Source organism: Tamandua tetradactyla, chromosome 4 (assembly GCF_023851605.1).
Source record: "Tamandua tetradactyla isolate mTamTet1 chromosome 4, mTamTet1.pri, whole genome shotgun sequence".
Taxonomy (NCBI): domain Eukaryota; kingdom Metazoa; phylum Chordata; class Mammalia; order Pilosa; family Myrmecophagidae; genus Tamandua; species Tamandua tetradactyla.
In genome coordinates this window covers 161,009,329-161,031,295 of record NC_135330.1, presented here as the reverse complement: position 1 = coordinate 161,031,295, position 21,967 = coordinate 161,009,329, and the positions used below count along the sequence as shown (strand labels likewise).

The following is a 21,967-nucleotide window of genomic DNA, read 5'->3' as shown; positions in this document are numbered from 1 at the left end:
CAACAGTAAAAAAATGCGCCAGACCAAAAAACTATGGGTCAATAATAGAGGTGTGATAAGAAATATGGGAGGATTTGGATTTTCTTTTTTCTTTTAATTTCTTTTCTGGAATAATGAAAATGTCCTAAAATTGATTGTGGATATGTATGCACAACTATGTGATGATACTGTGAGCCAGTGATTATATACTTTTGATGATCTGTATGGTATGTGAATGTATCTCAATAAAACAGCATTTTAAAAAGCAGAGGGATTTTTATTTTTCTATTTAATAGTTAAATGCATTTATCAAAGGTCTATTGAAAGCTGAACACTGTGCTAGAAACAATTGATATATTAAAAACAATTCGGCTAGAAAATAGTTTACATCTATGAGCTAAGATTCAAAGATATGAGATAGAGGGATTTATACATAACTTGTAATATCTACCTTATTACTGTATAGTTTTACCTTATAGTTTGATCATATCTAAGTACCATTCCAACTACATTGATCATGCTCAACTATTATTATCTCTTATCTTCTGAAACATGTAAAAGGGATATTGTCAAGATCCCTTTGGTTTTCTATGTATAGCTAACAATTTTGATTTTACACAAGGTTTCAGTCAAAATGACAGAAAATAACATTGTACTTAAGCACAGCAAATTGCCTGGAGCTCAGATTAGCAAATTATTCTGACACTTTTAACTTGACTTATCATGAGTGTAAAAATGTTTCTAGGATTCTACACCTTTGCATCTTCACTAGATTTTTCACAGACCATGGCTTTCCTCATCTGTTGAGCTAAGAATTTAAAGAAATTATGTCTTACAAGGTTTTCAAAGCTTTAAATAGGCTCAGTTTAATTTTATGAAGTAGGCAAAAGAAGTTACATAGACAGATATCTGTGGTTCATTACATTATCCTAGCTAGAAATAGGATTGCTTTATGGGGTATAGCCTCATCGTTGTAAGGCCATAGTTTACTATGTCTGCTAAGCGTCAGTGAGTAGCTTGGGTATGATTTTATTGATCCCTAAATGCAATAGTTTATGTTTTATTTTACACACACACACAGGCACACACACACAAACACACAGACACAACTTAAGTGCCTATAGAGCTGTAGTACATATTTTCAACAGCCCACTGGATACATGACAGCCAAACTTACTACTGTTGTGACAGTACTTGAAATTCAATGAAATTTGACAGATTGCTTATGTAGGCTAGCTACCATCAGGATAATCCAGCCCTCTGGGTGGCAATTGATTTGTATACCTCAGTCTAGACATTTTCTTGGCTTTTGTCCACGTTCTGATGGGTGTGGACTCTTTATAAATAGGATCTCTTGAAGATGTTACTTCAGTTAAGGTGGGGCCCAACTGAAAAAGGATGGGTCTTAATCCACATTGTTGTGGTTCTTTCTGAGCAAAATGAAACTCAGAAAGAGAAAGAAAAAGCAACAGAAAGAAGCCAGAATTCAATGGAATCCAGAAGAGAGAGAGGAAGACATCAACACGTATATTGCCATGGGACAGAAAAGCCAGGGAACCCCAGAGATTATTGGCCAAGCAGAAGACACTGGCCATGGGAGGAAGCAAGTCTGGAACCTTGAGCCAATAAATTCTTATGGTTAAGGCAACCCATCTTATGGCATTTGTTTAGGTGGCTAGGAAACTAAGATACTCTGTCCATAGGGAAAGGCAAACGCTCTGCATCCCCACAGTGCCATTGTGGAAAATGCGAGACCATATTTGGGGAGAGTTTTCATATCCACTCTATATTTAGAGTAATTTTGTTCTAGTCCTCCTGTAAGGCAGCCAGTTGCGGCAACCTGACGTCATCCAGTCCTCAATTACCTCTTTTCATTGCAAGTCAGGGTGATTTCAAAGTCAAAGATGTGATGAGCAAAGATGTTCTGGCACAACTGACTGATGTCTAGCACCTTTAATGTACGTGTTTTATGACTACCATGAGATGGTAGTACAAAATTCTGCCTGCATCTCTATGATCTCAGATTATCGCTTATGGGTGAAAAAAGACGAGAACCATTGGAGTGAAGGTGCTGCTCCCTCTCCAAACCACTTGCACTTACTGTCCTATGTATTTGAAATCAGTCTCAAATTGATTTTGTTTTTTAGATGAAGATAGTATTATTTGTAAGGCTTCTTTATTCCCCTCAATCCTCAAGGTTTACACAGTAGGAGTAGCTGCTTCTAAAATCACTTCTTGGTAGTTTTTAAGGAAAAGAAGCAACACACACTGCCTTCATATTTCCAAGATATTTATATATCAGAAAAAAATATTATAGGATAAAACTATAAACTGATTATATTAGTAATAGAATCACAATTCAATTTCCCTATAGTCATGCTGTGTCAATATAATTGACTCAATTTGATTTTTTATGAAAATCAAGTCTTTGTTCAACATTGTTAGGAAAGCGAACATAAAATTACAAGAACAAATGATTGTTTTGCGGTTGTGCTACCACATTCTGGGTTCCTTTAATTTCAGAATGTCACAGTGGAAAACTTGAATTGAATATAAAAGGAGTAAAGATGGCATACTCCATAATCATGAATTCCTTGTTCAAATCACTGCCCCATTTCCTGTGAAACTTGCCAAAACTGCCAATTAGTTCTAGTCATTTACTAGTCATTTACCAGTCAGACAGCAACTGAAACAACTTGGAGTGAAAAGCATAAAATACAAAAACATCATCCAACTTAGTATTGTATTCCTTTTATGCATTTAGTTTAAAATATTTTTCTCTTTGCTGTACCAAATCTCTTATTTTTTTAACTTCAAACTTTTGAGAAACTGCTAAACAAAATTAATGGAGAGAACGAATACTTTTACATTTCAAATGCTCTCTAAGTATCTAATTTCATTCTCTGTGGCCAGTGTTTACATCCTGATAGTTGTATTCTTAGAGTTGCTAACCGTTATTTCTGAAGGGTTATCTTACATAATTTAGATTTTTACTTTTCAATAGCTTTTTAAGTTGGAAAAAATTGAAGTTAAATTAGCAATTATTATTTATAGTTAGTTAGGTGTTGAATAATTAAATTGGCATATCCTCTTACTATGATTAAAGGAAAGCTTTATTAAAATGATTCAATAAAAGTGAATTTATGATGGTTAATAGAATATGACCTAAAATACTCTGTTGATTAAGGAACTATCAATGGCTAAATGGTTGTCTTCAAAAGTGTTCCCTCACTTTGTAAAACTCATTTATTTCATTTATTTTCGAAGAATACTATGAGGAATCAATATCTTGGAGCAGAAAGTCAAAAAAAAAATGCTTGGTGTAAATTGTCTTAGTATTCTTTTTACGTTTTATTCTTGAATAAAATACATTAAATATGTATTTTTGTTTATCATTTCATTCAATTATATGCCAATTAGGACTGTAGGCAAAGAAAAAAGTATTGGGGGCTTTTTTTTACTGTTGATTTTGAATGGCTATTTGATATTCAAATGCTCAAATGATCTACTTTTTAGTTTAACAAGTAGTCAGTTTATGAGCTTGTGCAGGAATATTTCTGCTTTTCCAAGTGAATTTTAATTCTCTAATATACCATGGAAATTTCTACATAAGATTTTGGCTTAAACATCATTTACATTTTAAAAAAACAGCAATTTAATGATTTCTCTGGGGAATGAAATGGCAGGTGAAGAAGATGTGAGAGCAGTGAGTATCATAAGATGAGGTTACCCTTTTTATGACCAATGAACTAAATACTCTTGTCCACTGTCTTTTAATTATGAAAGTATTCTCTACATAATGTGATTTCTTGTAATGTGCATATTTCATTAAATCATATGAAGTAACCATGAACACAATTTTCCTATAAAGCCAACAGTTTTACTTTAAGTTAAATTTTACCTAGTATCTATATAATTGAATCCAATGAGCACAGCCACAATTAAATAATCTTTGAAAAATGAATTTATCTAAGCCATTTGATTGAATCAATAGCACTGTAGTTAAAATATAAAATATAATAATTCTTGTAACTATTTCCCAGACTAGATATCCTAAATACCCGTTCAAATAATAGAACAGATGTGAATCCAGGAGTTCCTAGTGTTCATTTATTCATTCTATGTCATTGCAAGGTAAGGCAGACAAATCAATGGCAATGCAGGGAAGCCAAGGACCAGAGAGAAAAATTTAGTTTCCCAAATTAGAAGTGGCTAGTGTTTGGCACAACTCAGATCTCATATAGTTTCTGTGTAACTTAGTTTTAAGGAGGAGAAAAAGATTTACATGGCTTGTGATACAACACTCAGATCAGGAAGAAATTAAGATTTTGATTGTTTCCTTAGCAGCACTAGTTGGATTACTCTGGTAAATACTCATTTACCTTAAAATAACTACTTATTAAAAAGAATGGGCAAAAATACAAGGGCTTCTAAAGAAGATTGCCACCCTCTGAAATAAAATGCCAGTAGGAAATTTTCCTGTGATTTTGAAGAGAGGATAAAACCTCAAAGGTGAAAACATAAGCTATGCCCACATTCTAAAGAGCCTTAAGGAGCTTCAAAACCCATCTCCACAAAACTTGCTAAATTGATGGAGCCAATCCTGCTACCATCAGTGCACAGTATCCCTCCAGCCTATATGAGCAGAGCTAAGAGGAGAAAGTAAACTGGAAGCATTCTCAGGAGTATAATGTTCTTGGTAAAAGATTATGTGGTGATGGAGAGGGTTGCTTCTTTCCCAGAGGACAAGCTAAGTGAAAAAGGGCACATCAAGCAAATTGTTCCTAGGGGCTGACAAAGAATGGAATACCAAAAATCTTATTTACCATCAGAAGTCTCTTTTGCAGTAGACTGGCTAAACTTTGTGATCTGTCAAGCTGAGCAGGGGAAATGAATTAGATCGAGATGGCAGGCTAGAGGGAGTTGTGGAGAGCAGGCTATATGGCTACAGTTTGGCATGGGAAGAGTAAATATTTAGTGGGTGAGTGGATACTGTTGACAATAACCAGGATTGAGCTATTTTGCCAGCACCCAAACCAATAAAGCTGCTAATCAGATAAGAGCCTTTCTGGTTGAACTACAAGAGAAAAATCATAAAATATTAAGCCAGAGAGGATCTTCCATGTCAGAGAAATGTGTGTGAGACAGTACTTTTCCAAAAACACTCACATGTGCCCTAGGAGAGAACCAACATTTGATTATCTCCTATGGACAGGGCTCAGAGAACAATGAACGTGCTAAGTAGACCAATAAATTTTGCCCCTTTTTTCTAATAAATTCTCCTGGCCTCAAAAATCACAGAACCAGGGTAAGAGAAGTGTAAGAATGATAAAAGAAAAGAGCATGCCTTCTCCACATTTTAGTCCCTCAGTCTAGGGTCTACTAGTTCAGAATCTAGGTATATGGTTATTACTTGTTAGTTTGCTGTCTCTTCTAGGAAGGCACATGGCACTCTGAAAAGACTAATTAGCTTTCCACAAATGTGTGAATTCCCTTCAAAAGACACTAATTTTCGAATTAGATCAATTTTGGCACAGAATAAGGCAAGAGCAAAAGAAAGTATTAAAGGGACACTAGGGCTAATTCTTTGAGCATAGGACAAAAAATTAGTGTAATAAATATTTTCTCCAGAAAGCAATAATTTCTAGATTTTTTGAAATCATACAGTTTTATATAACTTAGAATTGTGGGGTTCCCTCTATTACCAAGTAGGAGAATGAAACTAAAGGAGAGATAAAGAGACCAAAAATAAAATAAGTAAATAAAATTTTACTTTATTTCAAACAATAAGGAAAAAGAGAAAAAGATGAAAATCTGAGAAATATTGGAAAAGGAGTAATTGCTTTGTTAGTATACATGGACACATAAAGACAAAATTTGTCAGGTTAATATAATTTAAAATAATTAAACTTTTAAAAAATTTTTCATTATTTATTTAATAATATAATAAAACAAGTAATAAATTGTGCTGATTCAAATTCAAAAGTAGTTCTCTTGGCTGATTTTAAGATTTTTCCTTAGGTCTTTCTAAACTGCATTATATTATCTAACATTATAGTTACAGGAAGTTTGTTACCACAGGTTTTGCTTTCAGATGGGCAAATACACTAGTTATAGTGTAAACAAACAAACAAACAAAAGTACTAATCATGTGCAACCTGAAAGACCTTTGGGATCAACCACTTTATTTTGAGCTTGAGAACGGCAGCTTTAAATTTTGATTCAGTTAATGTTACTATTATGGGCCTCAGAAATATGCAATTTTGAAAAGCTCCAACTCGTAACCCTACTCGGTTGTTCTGATAGTTCCCTCCTTTAAAGATAAAGGGCTAAACTTTTCTTAGGATCCATCTGACTGAGGAAAAAGCAGAGTTTGCCCATTGAGCTCTGCTCCTAGGCTGCATTTTATGTTAACTGGGGTCTTGATATTCCAACAATAATTTTGGACAATGAGGGGGGAGCTTTCTCTCAAGGGACATCATATGCAGTAGGCCAGAATAAGGTTGGATTGAAATTTGTGCTATGCTTACTGTTTTAATATGAATGAGTAGTATCTTCATTTTAGATACTACAACTTATTTTATACAGTTAAACTTATATAATTTGCTACTTAAGAAGTTATGCGAAAAATGTAACAAGCAACTTGTAATTTACTCATTAGGTCTAATGTAGATTTATAATTTACCATAGATTCTTAAAAATAAATTGCCCTTTGTTTATTCTGAAATAAGTTATATTTTGCTTCAAAATTTATTTTATTTTAAAAGTTTAGTGAGAAAGTGGAAAGTGATAAGACCATATTAACAAATGTACTCTGGCTCCAGTCTCTGTAGCAACCAGCCTGAGAAGACGAGCCCAAACCTCTGTAGCAATCAGTCTCAAACATGGACAGTCAGGACGTAGTCAGTTTCACTGAACTTCCTCATTTATATCTCCACTTCCAACTCACAACTAACCAAAGAAAGCCAAGCGTGCCTCCCAAACCTCTTATGAGATTCTGTTACTCAGTCCGTCTAACATTCCTATTCATAGCTGAAATACCCTGAATCCTGCCACTCTCTTGCCCTTACCAGGAGAAAGGAAACCTTGAAACTGAGTTACCCGAGTTAGGAGACTTTCTGTACCTTGCAAAGATTTATTAGCTATCCCACTGAGAACCCTGACTTAATACTGTTTGTTGACAGATCATACCTCAAAACAGAAACTTGGAACTTATCAAACAGGATATGCTATCACTACTGTAAGATCTTCCTTAGAGTATAGTTTTCTCCCTGTGATAAAAATCAGTCCACATGGCAGAATTTATTTTACTTAGGTAAGCTTGTAAACTAGCCAAAAACATTTATATAGATAGCAAATATGCTTTTAAGTAATGTATAAATTTGGGATGCTTTGGACACAATGAAGGTTTCCTTACATCTACTAAACCTCATAAAATGTGGACACCACATTAAAGAGCTTTTAGATAGATACAGTCCTATATCTTAGAGAGGTGGGAAACAAAGGAAGATACAGAAGCTAAAGAAAATGTCCTAACCACTCATTATGCCAAATAAGTAGTTTAATCAACATCATGATCCTAACAAAACCCTCAAACAATACCTGTAAGGACTCAAAGAGCCCATTATAAAGCATTAACATTTAGCTTCCAATTTTATAAAAGAAGAATGAAAAAAATATGGTTATGCCCATCATTCAGATAATCTCTGGTTCTTAATAGACAATGGATTGTTGACACCAGATGATTTTAAATGGATATTTCTAAATTTCTCCATTAAAATACTATCATGGTACACACAAAGTGATTACTATTTTAAATCAACATTGACAGATAAGGTTATTTACTGATTATGTGTCACCTCTCAACATAATTCTGGGAAAATTGTAAGGATAAGACATGACCAGTATGATAGTCTTTTTTGCGTGTCAACTTGGCTAGAATATAGTCCCTAATTAAGCAATCAGAAATAAATGTAGGCATTGCTGTGAAGGTATTTTGTAGATATGGTTATAACTCACAATCTATTGACTATCCCAAATAATCCAGGTTGGTCTGGTTCAGTCAGTTGAAAAGGCTTCAAGTGCAGAGAGCCCAGGCTTTCTTAAAAAGAAATTTTGCCTTTGGATAGCAGCTGCAGCCTGTGCCTGACAGTTTCAGCCTACCCTTCCTGTCATGGTCAGCTTCATGTGTCAACTTGGCCAAGTGGTGGTACCTGTTTGTCTGGTTGGGCAAGTGCTGGCCCATCTATTACAATGAGGACATTTCATAGAATTAGATCATGATCACGTCAGCTGCATCCACAGCTGATCCCATTTGTAATCAGCCAAGGGAAGTGTCTTCTGCAATGAGTGATGCTCAACCTAATCACTGAAAGCCTTTTAAGGAGGATTCAGAAGAGACAGGGTCTCTTCCTGCGTTGGCTGGCAAACCTCTCCTGTGGAGTTCATGCAGGCCCTCCATTGGAATCATAGGCTTCACAGCCTGCCCTGTGGATTTTGGACTCTGAGTTCCCCTGATCACGTGAGACACTTTTATAAATTTTATATTTACGAGTGTTCCCTGTTGATCCTGTTTCTCTAGAGAATCCTAACTAATACACCTCCCGAAAGCCTGCCATATAGATTTTGGACCTGCCTAGCCAGCCCCCACAGTTTCATGAGCTAATTCACTGCAATAACTCTCTTAACTGGATCTATTTCTCTGGTTGAGCCTTGAGTGATAAGATCAGCAACCAAAGCCTCAAGAGCCCTTGAATAACTTCACATAGAGTTTATCCAGCTTCTACCCTCCATCAGATTTGAATGTTTTATTTAATATACTTCTACTTTCAGGATCAGTGGAAGCATTTATTTGCTAAAAATCTACAAGCCCGTAGAGTGGCTAAAAAGCTACTTGATTTTGTATTTCCAGCCTGGGGCACATCAACAGTTATATCAAGTGATCGAAACACCCACTTTATGGGAGCTATAACAAAAGAACTCTGTACAGCATTAGCCCTTACTCAAAACCTTTAGTGCATTATTACCCACAATCTTTTGCAAAGGTTGAAATAATCAATGGGATCCTTAAATTAAAATTAGCAAGCCTCAGAAAGTTTGAGCTTCCTTGGTCAAAAGTAAACCCATTAGCCCTAATGACGACATGATGCATTCCTTTAGAGACAATAGTTAGCTGCCTATGAACTAGTAACAGAAACCCACGGGCTTGGCTTTCACTTCTAATTCAAGACTCTGTTCAGCTATGGCAGACATGAAAACATACTGTAAAAGACTCATGTACTTTCCCCCGTTCCTATTGCCAACAGGTTAAGGCTGCCTTCCCACGATATCTACTTCAACAGTGGCTTCATGATCTTCAACCAGGAGATTCTGTGTGTTTGAAGAAACATCAGAGGAAAAAAAGTTCTCTTGAATATCATTGGCAGGATTCATCTTATTAAGTACTGTTAACAACAAATACAGCAATGAAACTCTAGGCTCATGTTTCAAAACTACAGACACATTTCAGAATTCCACACAATTAGAAGAGACCTCAAACAGGATTCTCATAGATCCTCTAAAAGCAGTGATTTTTAGACAACCTTTTCCCTAAGATGTCAGACCAAGAAAGATATCCCATCACTGTTTACTGTTTTGGTTTCTATCCTCTCACATTCTAAAGACAGCCCTGCTGTCTATAGTGGCCTTTTTTTCATCTTTATTACAATCGTTAGGTTGAAATTTTCATTCTAATGCATTTTTAGATTATGTTAAACAGTAGCACAGCTACTGCCTTCAATTTTGATGACTGCTGGTTATGCCATATAGTATTGGGCCCCTATGATAAATATTTCCGGGCAATTCCAGTTTTAGCAAATGAAATCATATGAAATTATAGCCAACGGTGTTTCAACTTGCACCTTTATGGACAAATGATCTTAAAAAAATCAACTTGTGATTTTGCTAGTGTCCCTCTCTTCCCACAAAAATAACCAATTTTATAATCATTGATCCAACCGTAGGTAGTACTAAGTTTGAAGTCAACAACTTTTGGAGGGCACTAGGCCAACCAACTCTTTGCCACCTGGAACAGACTAACAGAGATCCAAAAACGTAAAACATTTTTGTCTTAGCTTACCATGTTACTATGGCAAATACCACAAAATGGGTTAATGACAAATATTTATTGCTTGAATCACCATTTAGAAGACTAGAAGTCCAAAATCAAAGCATCAGCGAGGCCATGCTTTCTCCCCAAATCCTGCAGCATTATGATGATGCTGGTTTGCTGCAATCTTTTGGGGTTTTTGGCTTGCAACTCCATCTTGCAACACATGGGAAGCACTTGCTCCTTATGTCTGCTCTACTGGTTTCCACTGATTTACATCTCCTGTTCAGCCTTTTCTGACTCACTGCATCTGAATTTCTTCTGCTTATAAAAAGCTCTTTTACAAAAAAGAAATACAGATTAAGGCACACCTTGATTCTGTCGAGCCACACCTTAACTAATACTGCATCTTCAAAGAGTCCCTTTTATAAATGGGTGCAAACCACAGGAATGTGGATTAAATTAAGAACATACCTTGGGGTATATAACTCAGTCTACCACACCAATTTTTGTAAGGCCTTGGTTCTGAAATCCTGCCATGGATAACTCTTTTTTTTTTTTTTATCCCCAGCATCTCCATGTGCCCCTCCTAGACACTGTTTACTTGGAGGCTAGGATGCCTGGCCTGTTTGTTTTGGGCTAACATCTTGTACACTTTCTGAATAGTGAATTTTGAGATTGGAATGTATGCAGAGATTCTATAAGGTCTGGAAGTTTCAACCCAGGCTTGAGCTCCAAAATGAGGCCATCATTGATTATTCAGGCACTCCACCCAGTGGAATTAGTGACTCATTATGCATGCAATAATCAGAGCAATGTTTCCGATGGCGAGAATTATACAAATAAGAAAAACTATAAGAACCTTATCCCTAACCCTCACAAATGTTATAAACAATACCCCCATCTGCCTTTGATAGAATACACACAGAACTGTCAGCTCATCAGCACAAGCATTAATAGACACATTGCTCTAGGTTTCTTTCTGGCTAGTCATGGTAGCATTTGTCATTGTTAATACCTCTTGCTGTTCTTGGATCAATGAGACAGGCAAAGTAGAACAGTTTATACTTTTCCTTAAAAAGAGGAAAATTGGAGTTCCTGGTTCTAAAGCATCTTACAGACTATTAATTGTTCTTGATTTTGTCATGGTGGTGACAATATTGGCCCACCGTATTCTGTCTAAAAGTAAGAAATGTTTTTTGATAGCACTTGCTCTTCAGATGATTGCCATGATCATGCACCAAGAAAAAGGTGTATCTGTAGCTTTCCATGAGTTGGTGAACCTCTTACAATCTCTAGCAATGGCCAGACCATCTATGACATAAGAACTCTAACCCACAACCTCTGGAGCACCTAGCCCAGAATGGTCACATGTTGGTCAATCACTGCCAGCTTCTTTATCCCGCCCCTGCACCCTTCAATTTGGGATTAACCAAAGAAAACCAAATGTACTCCCCTAATGAATTTTATAAGATGCGCTCCTCCTTGAAGTTAGCCCATATAGAACTTCCCCATACCAACAATCACAACCAGAGCTTCCTTTTTTTCACTATAAAAATGTCCCACTCTCGCACCTGACCTTGTGTCTCTGACGGTGGCTGATTTCCTGGATAAATAGCCTCTGTTTGTTCTTATTTGGGTGGTCTTCATTTTACCATGGAGAAGACAGTCTGATAGTCATCATTTAGCAGGTTTGACAGTACTCGTCATTAAATTAGGCTGGAATGCCAAGGTTTCGCAAAGCTTTTTTTTAGTCCTGAAACAATATACTTGCCATTAGTCTTTATGACCCTTAATTTGATGACACCTTATGAAAAATCCTCAAACTTCTAATAGTGGTTTCTTACTTCTAAACTGCATTCTCCATTGAAAATTCTTCCAGTTTCCATTGGAAGGCATCGACTCCCTGGGAGTAAATATTAAGATCCATATTCCCCACAGAACTTTGGTAGACATGTCTGGCTGATTTCAGCCAAATCTCTAGGTTACAAATTTTAAACTTTGCCAATTATTACTCGCATCTCCTTTTACCAAATATTTACATAAATATATTTTAATATTGATGAATTTTCTTGTGCACCTTTTATGTTGCTGTCATTTGTTTCTGACTTACTCTATTTTTAATTGCAAACTTCCCAAAGATAAATAACTATCTCCTTAGACTGCACTGTCACTCCCCTTAGGACATAGCATAATGCTCCACATGCTAGGAATTGTCAATCCATATCTATGGCAGAATGATGGATGAAGAAAAACCACAACCATTTGATTTGAAACTCTAATTGTTCCCTACTAGTTATTCCTTAACTTAAAAGTTCAAAGATCTTCAGGGTTCTGAGATCTCTCTAGACCAGGTAGTTCACAAGGTCAGAATCAGCAACACCAGCAGCACCTAGGAATGTCTTAGAAATGTAAGTGTTGGGGCCATACTCTAGATATACAGAATCAGAAACTCTGAGAGAGGGGTCCAATAATTTGTGCTTTTATAAGTCGTTCTGTGATTCTGATATACGCTAAATTTTGATACCAATGTCATAGACTCTACTCTAAGTGAGTTTGGCATCATCTAGGAACTTGTAAAAAGTGCCAAATCTTGGATCCCACTTGAACAAGAATCTGTATTTAAAATAAGCACATGTCTGGGCGATTTATTTACACGTTAAAGTTTGAGAAGCACTGGTCTAGAGAATTTCATAGTTCAGAAACTCTTAGAAATAGAGCATTTTGTGTGTGCAGCAGGAGACTCTTACTTGCTTACAAAAGCCACTTGTGCATATCTCTTATTAACTAGTAGTGCAGTGACATCATGTCATTAGTTTGAAATTCTTCATGATGGAAAAATTTACACCATTGAAATTAGCAAATGCTACAAGTTAGAGTCCCTCTGCATCCTGCAATCAGCCACCTTACCAGTTAGCCAGTGATAAAAGAACTCTTAATTTTCAGTCAATTTTAAGTGTGGTTTATTCAGTTAATAAAGAACCTGAACTCATAGTGAAAATTGTTATTCTATTTCTGAAACTGCCTATCAGCTTGTAGTTGTGAGATTATAATTAAAATTTAATCTGATACCATGGCTTCTTTTTGTAAAAGAAAGAACTAGCAAACCTGACCCTATTGTCATTTGCAGGGTTAAAAGTAAAGAATAAAATCTCAAATAGAAGCTCACGGTTTTGATTCATTTGTAGGAAAATTGCAACCCAAGGTCAAAACATTGTGCTATAGAATTAATGGAATTACTGAATAATAGCAAAAAAAAATGAATGACACTTTAGTAACTAAATTCAGCAATGCTATACAATCCTATTATTATGAATTATTTATCAGTTCTATGAAACTAACTGTTCTTCCTTCCTTCACTGTTAATCAGATGAAGAAACATTATTGTGACCTTGGTTAGTTGTGATGGGATTTGCCCCTTTTAGAAACAGGAAAATGAAACTAGTTAGAGCTGATAATTATTTTTCTATACTGAAAATTTCATCAGAATGGACCTTGTGATGTATAGAATTTCACCCTCATAACCTTCATACTGTGTTTGAAAAGAATCCTTTCCATGAGGTGTGTTCAGCAACAACAGAATAGCATCAGGGACATGAATGCCTCCGAGGCAGAAAGAAAAAAGATTTATAATCACAGAACGTGAATAAGCATCTACTAGAAAACAGAAGACAAAGATCAAGATTCCTAAGAAGTTTGGACCCATAGACACAAGAGTTGGCCCTGGGCTTCTCATGTGAAGACTTATAATCACTGTGGGGAAAGAGAATAGCAAGATAATTGTTAACTGTTCATAGGTTTTACAAATGTCAGTCATTCAGTAGTGAATGACTGGCATTTGTTTCTACAGGGAGAACGTGATATATGGCTTATAGAGAAGCAATGCTATCAATTACATGGACATCTGTGACAGAATATTAAATGCACCGCACTTTAGTGTAAGTGCAGTGCACTTTAATGTAATAATTAATAAATGATACTATGCATTTTCCTATTTTTACTTTAATTTTAATATATTATTTTTCATCCCCTATTTATATATGAATGTACATGTGCATGTATCACTTTAACACATTAAAACTTGACTATTTTACGGCTATTCATGTGTTGACTTAGCCAATTGCATTTTAACCTATGTGAAGCATGGAAAAAATTATACTGAGGAATTACTCATACCAAGTATATTGACCTTACAAATAGAGGCAAGAGACTATATTTAAACAGCTGGCTCAGAATTTAGAACTAATATATCTTTAGTATTTACACTGTAAAATAAATAATGTCAATATTCTGGTTGCAAATTATTTCAAAGAATTACAATTAACAGGGATAAACCACAGAATTCAAAAATGGAGCATGCAATGTGTTATAATTATGAAGGTATTTCCTTGTTCTATATATAGTTGCATGAAAATAGTAACAGAAAATGTTTCATTAAGTTTACGTAGTTCAGATAGCCTTTAATAACAATAAATAAAGGGGTCTTTTAGCCTCATATTTGATAAGTATAACATGATTACCTAGCATAACAATGCTCAAACAACATCTCTTCATTTTCAGTGTCTTTCAATACAAATGTCCTCATTACAAAAAAACCGAACTCCTACTATTAAGACAGAGAAATAACAAGGCCAAGGACAACATTGCATAATTGGCACATGTTATTTAGTGGAGTAATTCTCATCTCAAGTACTCCCAATAAGCAGCAGTGTAAGACAACAAATAAAAAAAGTAATTTCCTGATTTATACTTGAATATACTACCATTCAGTGATTGGGGGAGGGAAACACCAATATCATAGAAAGATAATAAAAAAGCTAGTTAACAAGTAATTTTTTTTTTTAAATTTGGAGAGTGATGGTTTTCATTTTTAAAATATCTTTGGAATACACTTTCACTTTTTCACACTTCAAACAACATAGGAAAAATATATACTATTTCAATAGCTTAATGTAATGTCTGGATAAATCCCAGAGTGTTTTAAGCAGATAATCAAAAAGTATTGGCAAAGTCCCTTGAGGGATGAGATAAAAATTGGGAACTATTAAACTTTACCACTGGGGAACCCCTAAAACTGTGTCAAGTACATGGGACACCAAATCATTAGGCCAAGCCCTTGATCTTGAGGCATGCTCTTGTGAAGTTTATGTACATAGCAGAGAAGTTTAGCCTACCTATAGGTATGCCTAAGAGTTACTTTTAGAGGACCTCTTTTGTTATGCAGATGTGGCGTCTTTCTCTCTAAGCCTCACTCTACAAGTGAAGTTATTCCCCAGCCCCCTACGTGGGATGTGACATCCAGGGGTGAAAGTCTCCCTGGTGGCATGGGAGAGGACTCCCAGGGAAGAGTGTTGTTGATCCGTGGCACCATGGGATCAACAATGCCATCTTGACCAAAAGGGGTAAAGGAAGAGTTCAAAATAAGGTATCACTGGCTGAGAAAGTTCAAATAGATTAAAAAGGCTACTCTGGTGTCACTCTTATGCAAGTTTCAGTTAAACATTGCTACCCCAACCAAAACCATTCCTGACAAGCCTAAAGAACACCAAGGGCATTATATATGATTCTACAAAGGTTCTATGCACCAGGGTATGCACTTTTCAGAAATTAACCACCTCCAGATGGGTCCCTGGACCAGATAGGTCCTGAAATGCAGAGGCGCAAGCCTCTACAGAACATCAACTAGTTCCATCCCCCTATTCCATATATCCGACAGTCACTTCTAACATGAAAAGTTAGAATGGGCATAGTCCAAATACCCCTAAAGAGCGGGAGAAAGATCAAAGGTGATGGTAGAGTTATACAAATAAGGTAGGATTTAGCAAATGAGTATGATTGCAGGCTCATTATATTGATACTGCTTTTAGTCTCCAATATCTTAGAGCAGTTAGAAAAAAAAACCTAAAACTGTGGAATTGTAACAATACTAAACTCTGAAATCTGGTCTACAACTATTTGTTATGATGTGCTTTGAAATTTATTGCATTTTTTACATGTATGCTATTTTTCACATAAAAGAAAAAAAGTTGATTGTGATGACATTATATGTACATCACTACAAAGAAGATAAAGTTTTAGCTAGAGGATTGCAATCTAGTGACTCAAAAAACTGAAAAGATACACTGTTTAATATTCTGTTGCTGCTATAACATATTATTACAAATTTACTAGCTTAGAAAATATTCATTGATATCTCATAGTCTCCATGGCTCAGAAGACTAGGAGATTCAGTTGCATAATTTGTTTAGTCTCACAAGGCCAGAACCAAATTCTAGAGGGGGAGGCCCTCCGTGGTCATTCAGGTTGGTGGTAGGATTAAGTTCCTATAATTAGAGGACCAAGTCTCTCCATTTCTTTGCTAGCTGTCAGCCTAGAGTCACCCAGTTTCTAGAGACCACCTAATTCCCTCACTCTTTACTTCTTTCTCCATCTTCAAAGCCAGTCATGACACATCGAGTCCCTCATCTTTTTAATCTTTCTTGCCTCTTCCACCCCATCTCTTGACTACTCCTCTGCCTTCCTCTTCTTGTAAAGGTCATGTGATTCCATTGGGTTCACACAGAAAATCTAGGATAATTATTGTATTTTAAGGTTCATACTCTGAATTATACTTGCAATGTCCCTTTGGTCATGTAATGCAACTATGCAGGCTTAACACCAGGGGCAAAGATCTGGAGCTAAAATCACATTGGTAGTTCACAATTAATGAAGGAAAAAAAAAGGCAAAGAAATAAATGCTAACTAGTGTTTGATGATGAAAAGTACCAAGAAAAATTTTTATCAAAAAAATTAGTCATGAAATGTAAGTAGTGTTTCATGCAAAGAAATCCGAATTTCCCAATAAAATATAAACTAATCATATAAAGTACATATTAAGAAAGACTAAATGGTTTGGGAGAAAATGACTAATGATATCATAACATACAATAGTAGTTAGATTAGAAGAATCTAATCTTCACTAGAAGAAATAGTAGTTTTCTTCTCAAATGATAAAACATGATTTCTAAATAATATTTCAGTGATAAATGGACAATGTATTTAAAAATCATAAAAGAAGTGACTGAGTTAATTTTCTACGTTTCATTTTCTATTGAACAGAATGATTTGTGAGATGATAGATATGGCTATTTTTTTCTGTCCCTTCATATCTTCAAATATTTAAATTAAAATACCAATTTCTGAGTTATAGAGAAAATTAAATGGGTGGAGTTTCAAGCCCATCTTAAGAAATTATGACTTTGCTATGCTAATAGACTCGTTTATCTCATCTGAGAGTAATTTCAAGGCAATAGTTCCCTGTGCATTTTACAATTCAAAAACTATAAATCTATTGACCATTTTATGGAAAATAAATTTCTGCTAAAGCTCAGGAGGTGAACAAAGCAGTTCTCCTGCTAAAATTCATGAGCTCAAGAAAGAAGCAGACACTATCAGAATGAACTAGCAAAAAACAATTTTATTAGTATCACCCAAACCAATGTCCATGAAAAACTGGCCTTGCAGCTAGGCCTGTATATTTCACAAAACTATTTCAAACTCATCTTTTATATCAATTTCTGAGTTAGTTTTAAACAAACTAATTTTACAGCACTTGGCTAAATTCTCCATTTTCAGAAATGGCATTTGTAATTATATAAATATATTAACATTTTTAAATAGTAAGAGGTGACAGAAAAAAATCCAAAGTTCTACGAAAGTAATAAGCCTTAAATGTGAAATATTTCCTTAATGATTCTGGAGCAATGAAGGAGTCATCTAGGGAGCATTTACTAAAATGTTCTTTAAAAAGAACCTGTCTATAAACATTGACAGGACAATGCAATATGAGCACCATGCTACGTGGAATTATTAAGCATTTGTTGATTTTCTTTAATAGAATTACAGAATTAACATTTGAAAATGTACCGTAAATCTTTTTTTGGCCTTTAGTAGAGTACTTATTTTGGTATCTTGTGAAATTATACTATAAAAATCAATTCTAATTACTATATATAATGTAATACTGGCAAAAGATAAGGAAATGAAATGTTAATGATAAGTGATTATGCATTAAACTGCAAGACTTTTTATGATGGGAAAGTCTGAGATTTGGTATTATCACTGCTTTTAATTCATTTTTATTGAGATTCACTGAGAGAATAGTTCAAGACTCATAAAGTAATGTTTCTGGAATAGTTGTAGCACTAATACCCAGAATTTCATTCATTCAGCCTTTGTTTATTGAGTGCACATTCTGTCCCAATAGTATGATGATGGGTATCATAGGGGATACAGCAACAATGAAAGCATACAGCTAAAAACACTGCAGTGAAGAAATCATGCCCATCATCATATTAAGGCTGCCACTTTCTTACATATGTTCTGTGACTAAGTATGCAATCAATCTGTGTATGCTCAATAATTAGATCACCTCAGATTACATGAGCTGGGGCCACTATGTTCATTATCCTAAACCTACCCATCTTTTAATTCTATAAAAGTATCAGAATTACTGCATTTCAGGGAGACACATTTTGGGCTGATAAACCATCTGCTCTCCTGCTACGAGCCTAGTAATAAACTTTTTCTCTCTTTGAGAAAAAAAAAAATGTGGTGATGGTATAGGAGTTATCATATTACTGCTAATAAGCAACTGTCATCTTCGTAACTATTTATAATCTTTGTGAGGTCAGAGATTGCCTCTTGCTTATCATTATCATCCCAGACCTAGCCCAATACCTTGCAAATGTTAAGGTATTTCTGCAAATATTTTCATGATTTGTTTTGTGAATAAATCTCAATTTTACCTTGATAAATGCCAGTGAGTCAGTATATAGGATGAGAGGAGACAATGCAATAGGTTCATACATGACTGCAACAATTAAAGACAGTTTTTCTTCTCATATACAAAAAATATTAACAGAAAGCCAATAACTTGCTCGTCTACATCAAAAAAACAAAGGGAATTTTTGCTTCAAAAACGTATATGCATGGCTCTAGTTAACTCAATCAACCAGATTTCATCCCTTTGAAATAATATGAAATTATTCTTCTAACTTCTTCATGTCAAAGCATTCTGCTTCTCCAATTAGATGAAATCTAGAGTTTAGGGATCTTGAGGCTGGAGTAAAAAATGGTCAGTTTCCAAAAGAGAAAAAGAGCATTATCACTAACTTCATGATATAATGAGAATAAGATCTCTTTCATCAACCTCAGTCTTCTATCGCTAAAATTATGAGAAAGGTAGAAAATGACAGGAGTTTGGACAGACAAAAAGTGTAAAGTAGCATAATTCTTAGCTATTGAAGATACTGATAAGCACATCCCTCAGATTGCAAATTCTTCACAGAGGAGTTTTGTTTTCATAGAATGCTAATTCTTCATAAAAGCAACAAGTCAATGCAATGACATTCTCAATATCACTCTTAGTAAATGTGTCATGATGCTTAAAGTTAAATATAGTTTGTGTGTGAAACTGTTTAACAAGTCACATGGGATCTAGGGTAGATTCAGTCTCATAGCTATGAAAACACTACCTCCCCATTGCTTTAAAAACAGATAGCCTAATGTTGTCAACTCTGTGCTTGAGAATTTCCTGATTGATTTGACTTTTCTTTTTCAATTTTGAATTTGGTTGTTTTTTGTTTCTTTTGCATGCCTTCTGGTGACGTATGATAAAAAAATCCAAAGGGTTATGAATATAACTGTCTTCTCCTGAAATGGGTGTAAAATGTTGATTCAATGTAGAGAATCATCACTTCACTATGCTATGAAGTAAAATAAATCTAGGCAGCAATAATGCTGAAAGTACACCAAGTAAACTGCAAATTAAATCTCTTTGCAATGTGTCAGTTCCACACCCTCTGTCTTACTTTTCAAATAGCACAACTGTTTTCATTTCCATGATATATACACTAGTCTTGAAATGTTAATGCCAATGTCTGGATTATAATACTGTTGTATTTTCAATCAAAAACTGAAATTTATGTTGATTTCCAAGTGACATTTTTTCTTAGGTGTAGTCTTGAATATAGTAGGCATATGGAATGTAGAAATCTTTTTTCTTTATGACAAATATTTAATAGAAGAAATGTAGCTGTAAATATTGTGGCCTTAACTTTTAAAAAATTTATTGTGAAATATAGACGAAAAAAAGTGATAAATTTCAAAGTGCATTTTAACAGGTATCAATTTTCAACGTATGGTATGGGTTACATTTCCACAAAATCAGGTATTTCCTTCTAGCTGCCCTAAGTCACTGGAAACTGAAAAGAAATATCAATATAATAATTCAATAGTCACACTTATTTGTTAAACCCTATCTTCTGAGTTGCAACTCCTCCCTCTCATTTGACTCTTCTCCCAATCTTAGAAATATTTGGGTAAAGCCCATTCGAACTTCCTCAAGTTGAAAACGGCTGTCAACATTATGAGGTAGGAGGAAGCAACTGGTTGATGCTCTTGGAGAGACTGGTAACTCTGGGTTTCAGGGCTTATCTGGCATAGGAACAATCTGGATTATTAGGTTTCTGAAAAATAAACCTAGTGAGTGAAACTTTGAGTTGAAATGTCAGATACAGCACTCAAATATGAATATATCTGTTCAGACACTACATTTAAAATAAAGGAAACCAGAGTTACCCTCATAAAAAGATGTTTTAACATCTAGTAGTGTAATCAAGATGTGAAGAATTGCAGGAAAACTCTTAATGATGCAATCGTGTTAACTTTCATAGTTTGCCATTAGTTATGTTGTCCGTGTCTCAAAAGTTATAGAGGTAGATGCATTCCTGCAAGGTATGGATCACTAAGAAATGAAAATCAAATTAGAAAAAAAAATCAAATGGAAGCTTTCCCAAATTATAGGAAATAATTATAGGAGAGAATCAGGCAGGAAAAGAATAGAAACACAAGAAGTCTTGCTGCTGTATGCATTATTTTAGAATAATGACAAAGGGAAAAAGTTAAAGGTATCTCTTTGAACTGTATACAGAAATATACAAAACAAGGGGGTAGAACTCCAGTTGTTTATTTCATATTCTCACAGACTCAACTGGGGATAAACAAAGGGAGCATTAAACCTGAAGCAAGAAGGGTACAAACCTATTTAGGATCAATGCTAAAGACTTTACTGGCAAGATTGAGAAAACTTACATTTCCAAATCAATATTAATATCAAGAGTTGAAATGCATCATGAACTCAGACTCTAAACTTGCCCTCTACAATTTACCAAAATTAGGAAAACATCAATTTTAAACTAAGTTCACACCTTGTTATAGTCAGAAACAACTGAAAGCCAGTTTGGAGTTTCCAGAATTCCTTCAGGAAATATTGAGCATTTAAACTAAATGCATAGCATGGTCCTTCCCACTGGTGAGTAAAATATGATTGAGTCTATATTGCAGCAAATGCTAGGGTATTTTTGCGGACTATTAATCATGAATTCCTCTGAGTTTCATAGTTTTCCCAATTTCTAACTAGAATTAAACTTCCAATTTTAAATGTGTAAGCTTAAGAAAATACTTCTTAACTCTCTTTTCTTAAAGACCTTCAATTTCTCTCATCTTGCTCATTTTAACCTCCTCTTGTACTAGTTCCATCATCTTTTTGGATCTGCTTTTATCAATACATTTATCTCCTGATTATGAGTGGCATTTTTGTGCCTCTTTGTTTGCCTACAAATATTTGAGTAGTGGACGTTGTGAATTTGATGTTGTCAGTTGCTAGGTTTTGTTAGGTCCTTTGAGAGAATGTTGGAATTTGTTCTGGCATGAAATTAGGTTACTTGAAATCATTTGGATATTTTCAAAGCTTGCTTTTAGCCATTGTTAGAGTAGGTTCAGACCAGTTTTAGTCTAAGACTAATTTAACTCCATTGATAAGACAGTAGCATTCTGACCAATCTACCCAACAGCCCATGT

At 35.0% G+C, this 21,967-nt stretch overlaps 1 long non-coding RNA gene across 2 annotated transcripts in view; it reads right to left on the bottom strand.

The window, feature by feature from the left end:
- The window catches only part of LOC143679484 (uncharacterized), a 263,205-nt gene that overhangs the window by 97,026 nt on the left and 144,212 nt on the right, over positions 1-21,967 (bottom strand). The window contains exon 4 of one of the 2 annotated variants that reach the window (XR_013173795.1): positions 11,354-11,822. The exons of the other annotated variant lie outside the window; for it this stretch is intronic. This is a non-coding gene — a long non-coding RNA (uncharacterized LOC143679484). Of the gene's footprint in view, positions 1-11,353; positions 11,823-21,967 lie in introns of those variants that run through there. 2 annotated transcript variants of the gene reach the window in all.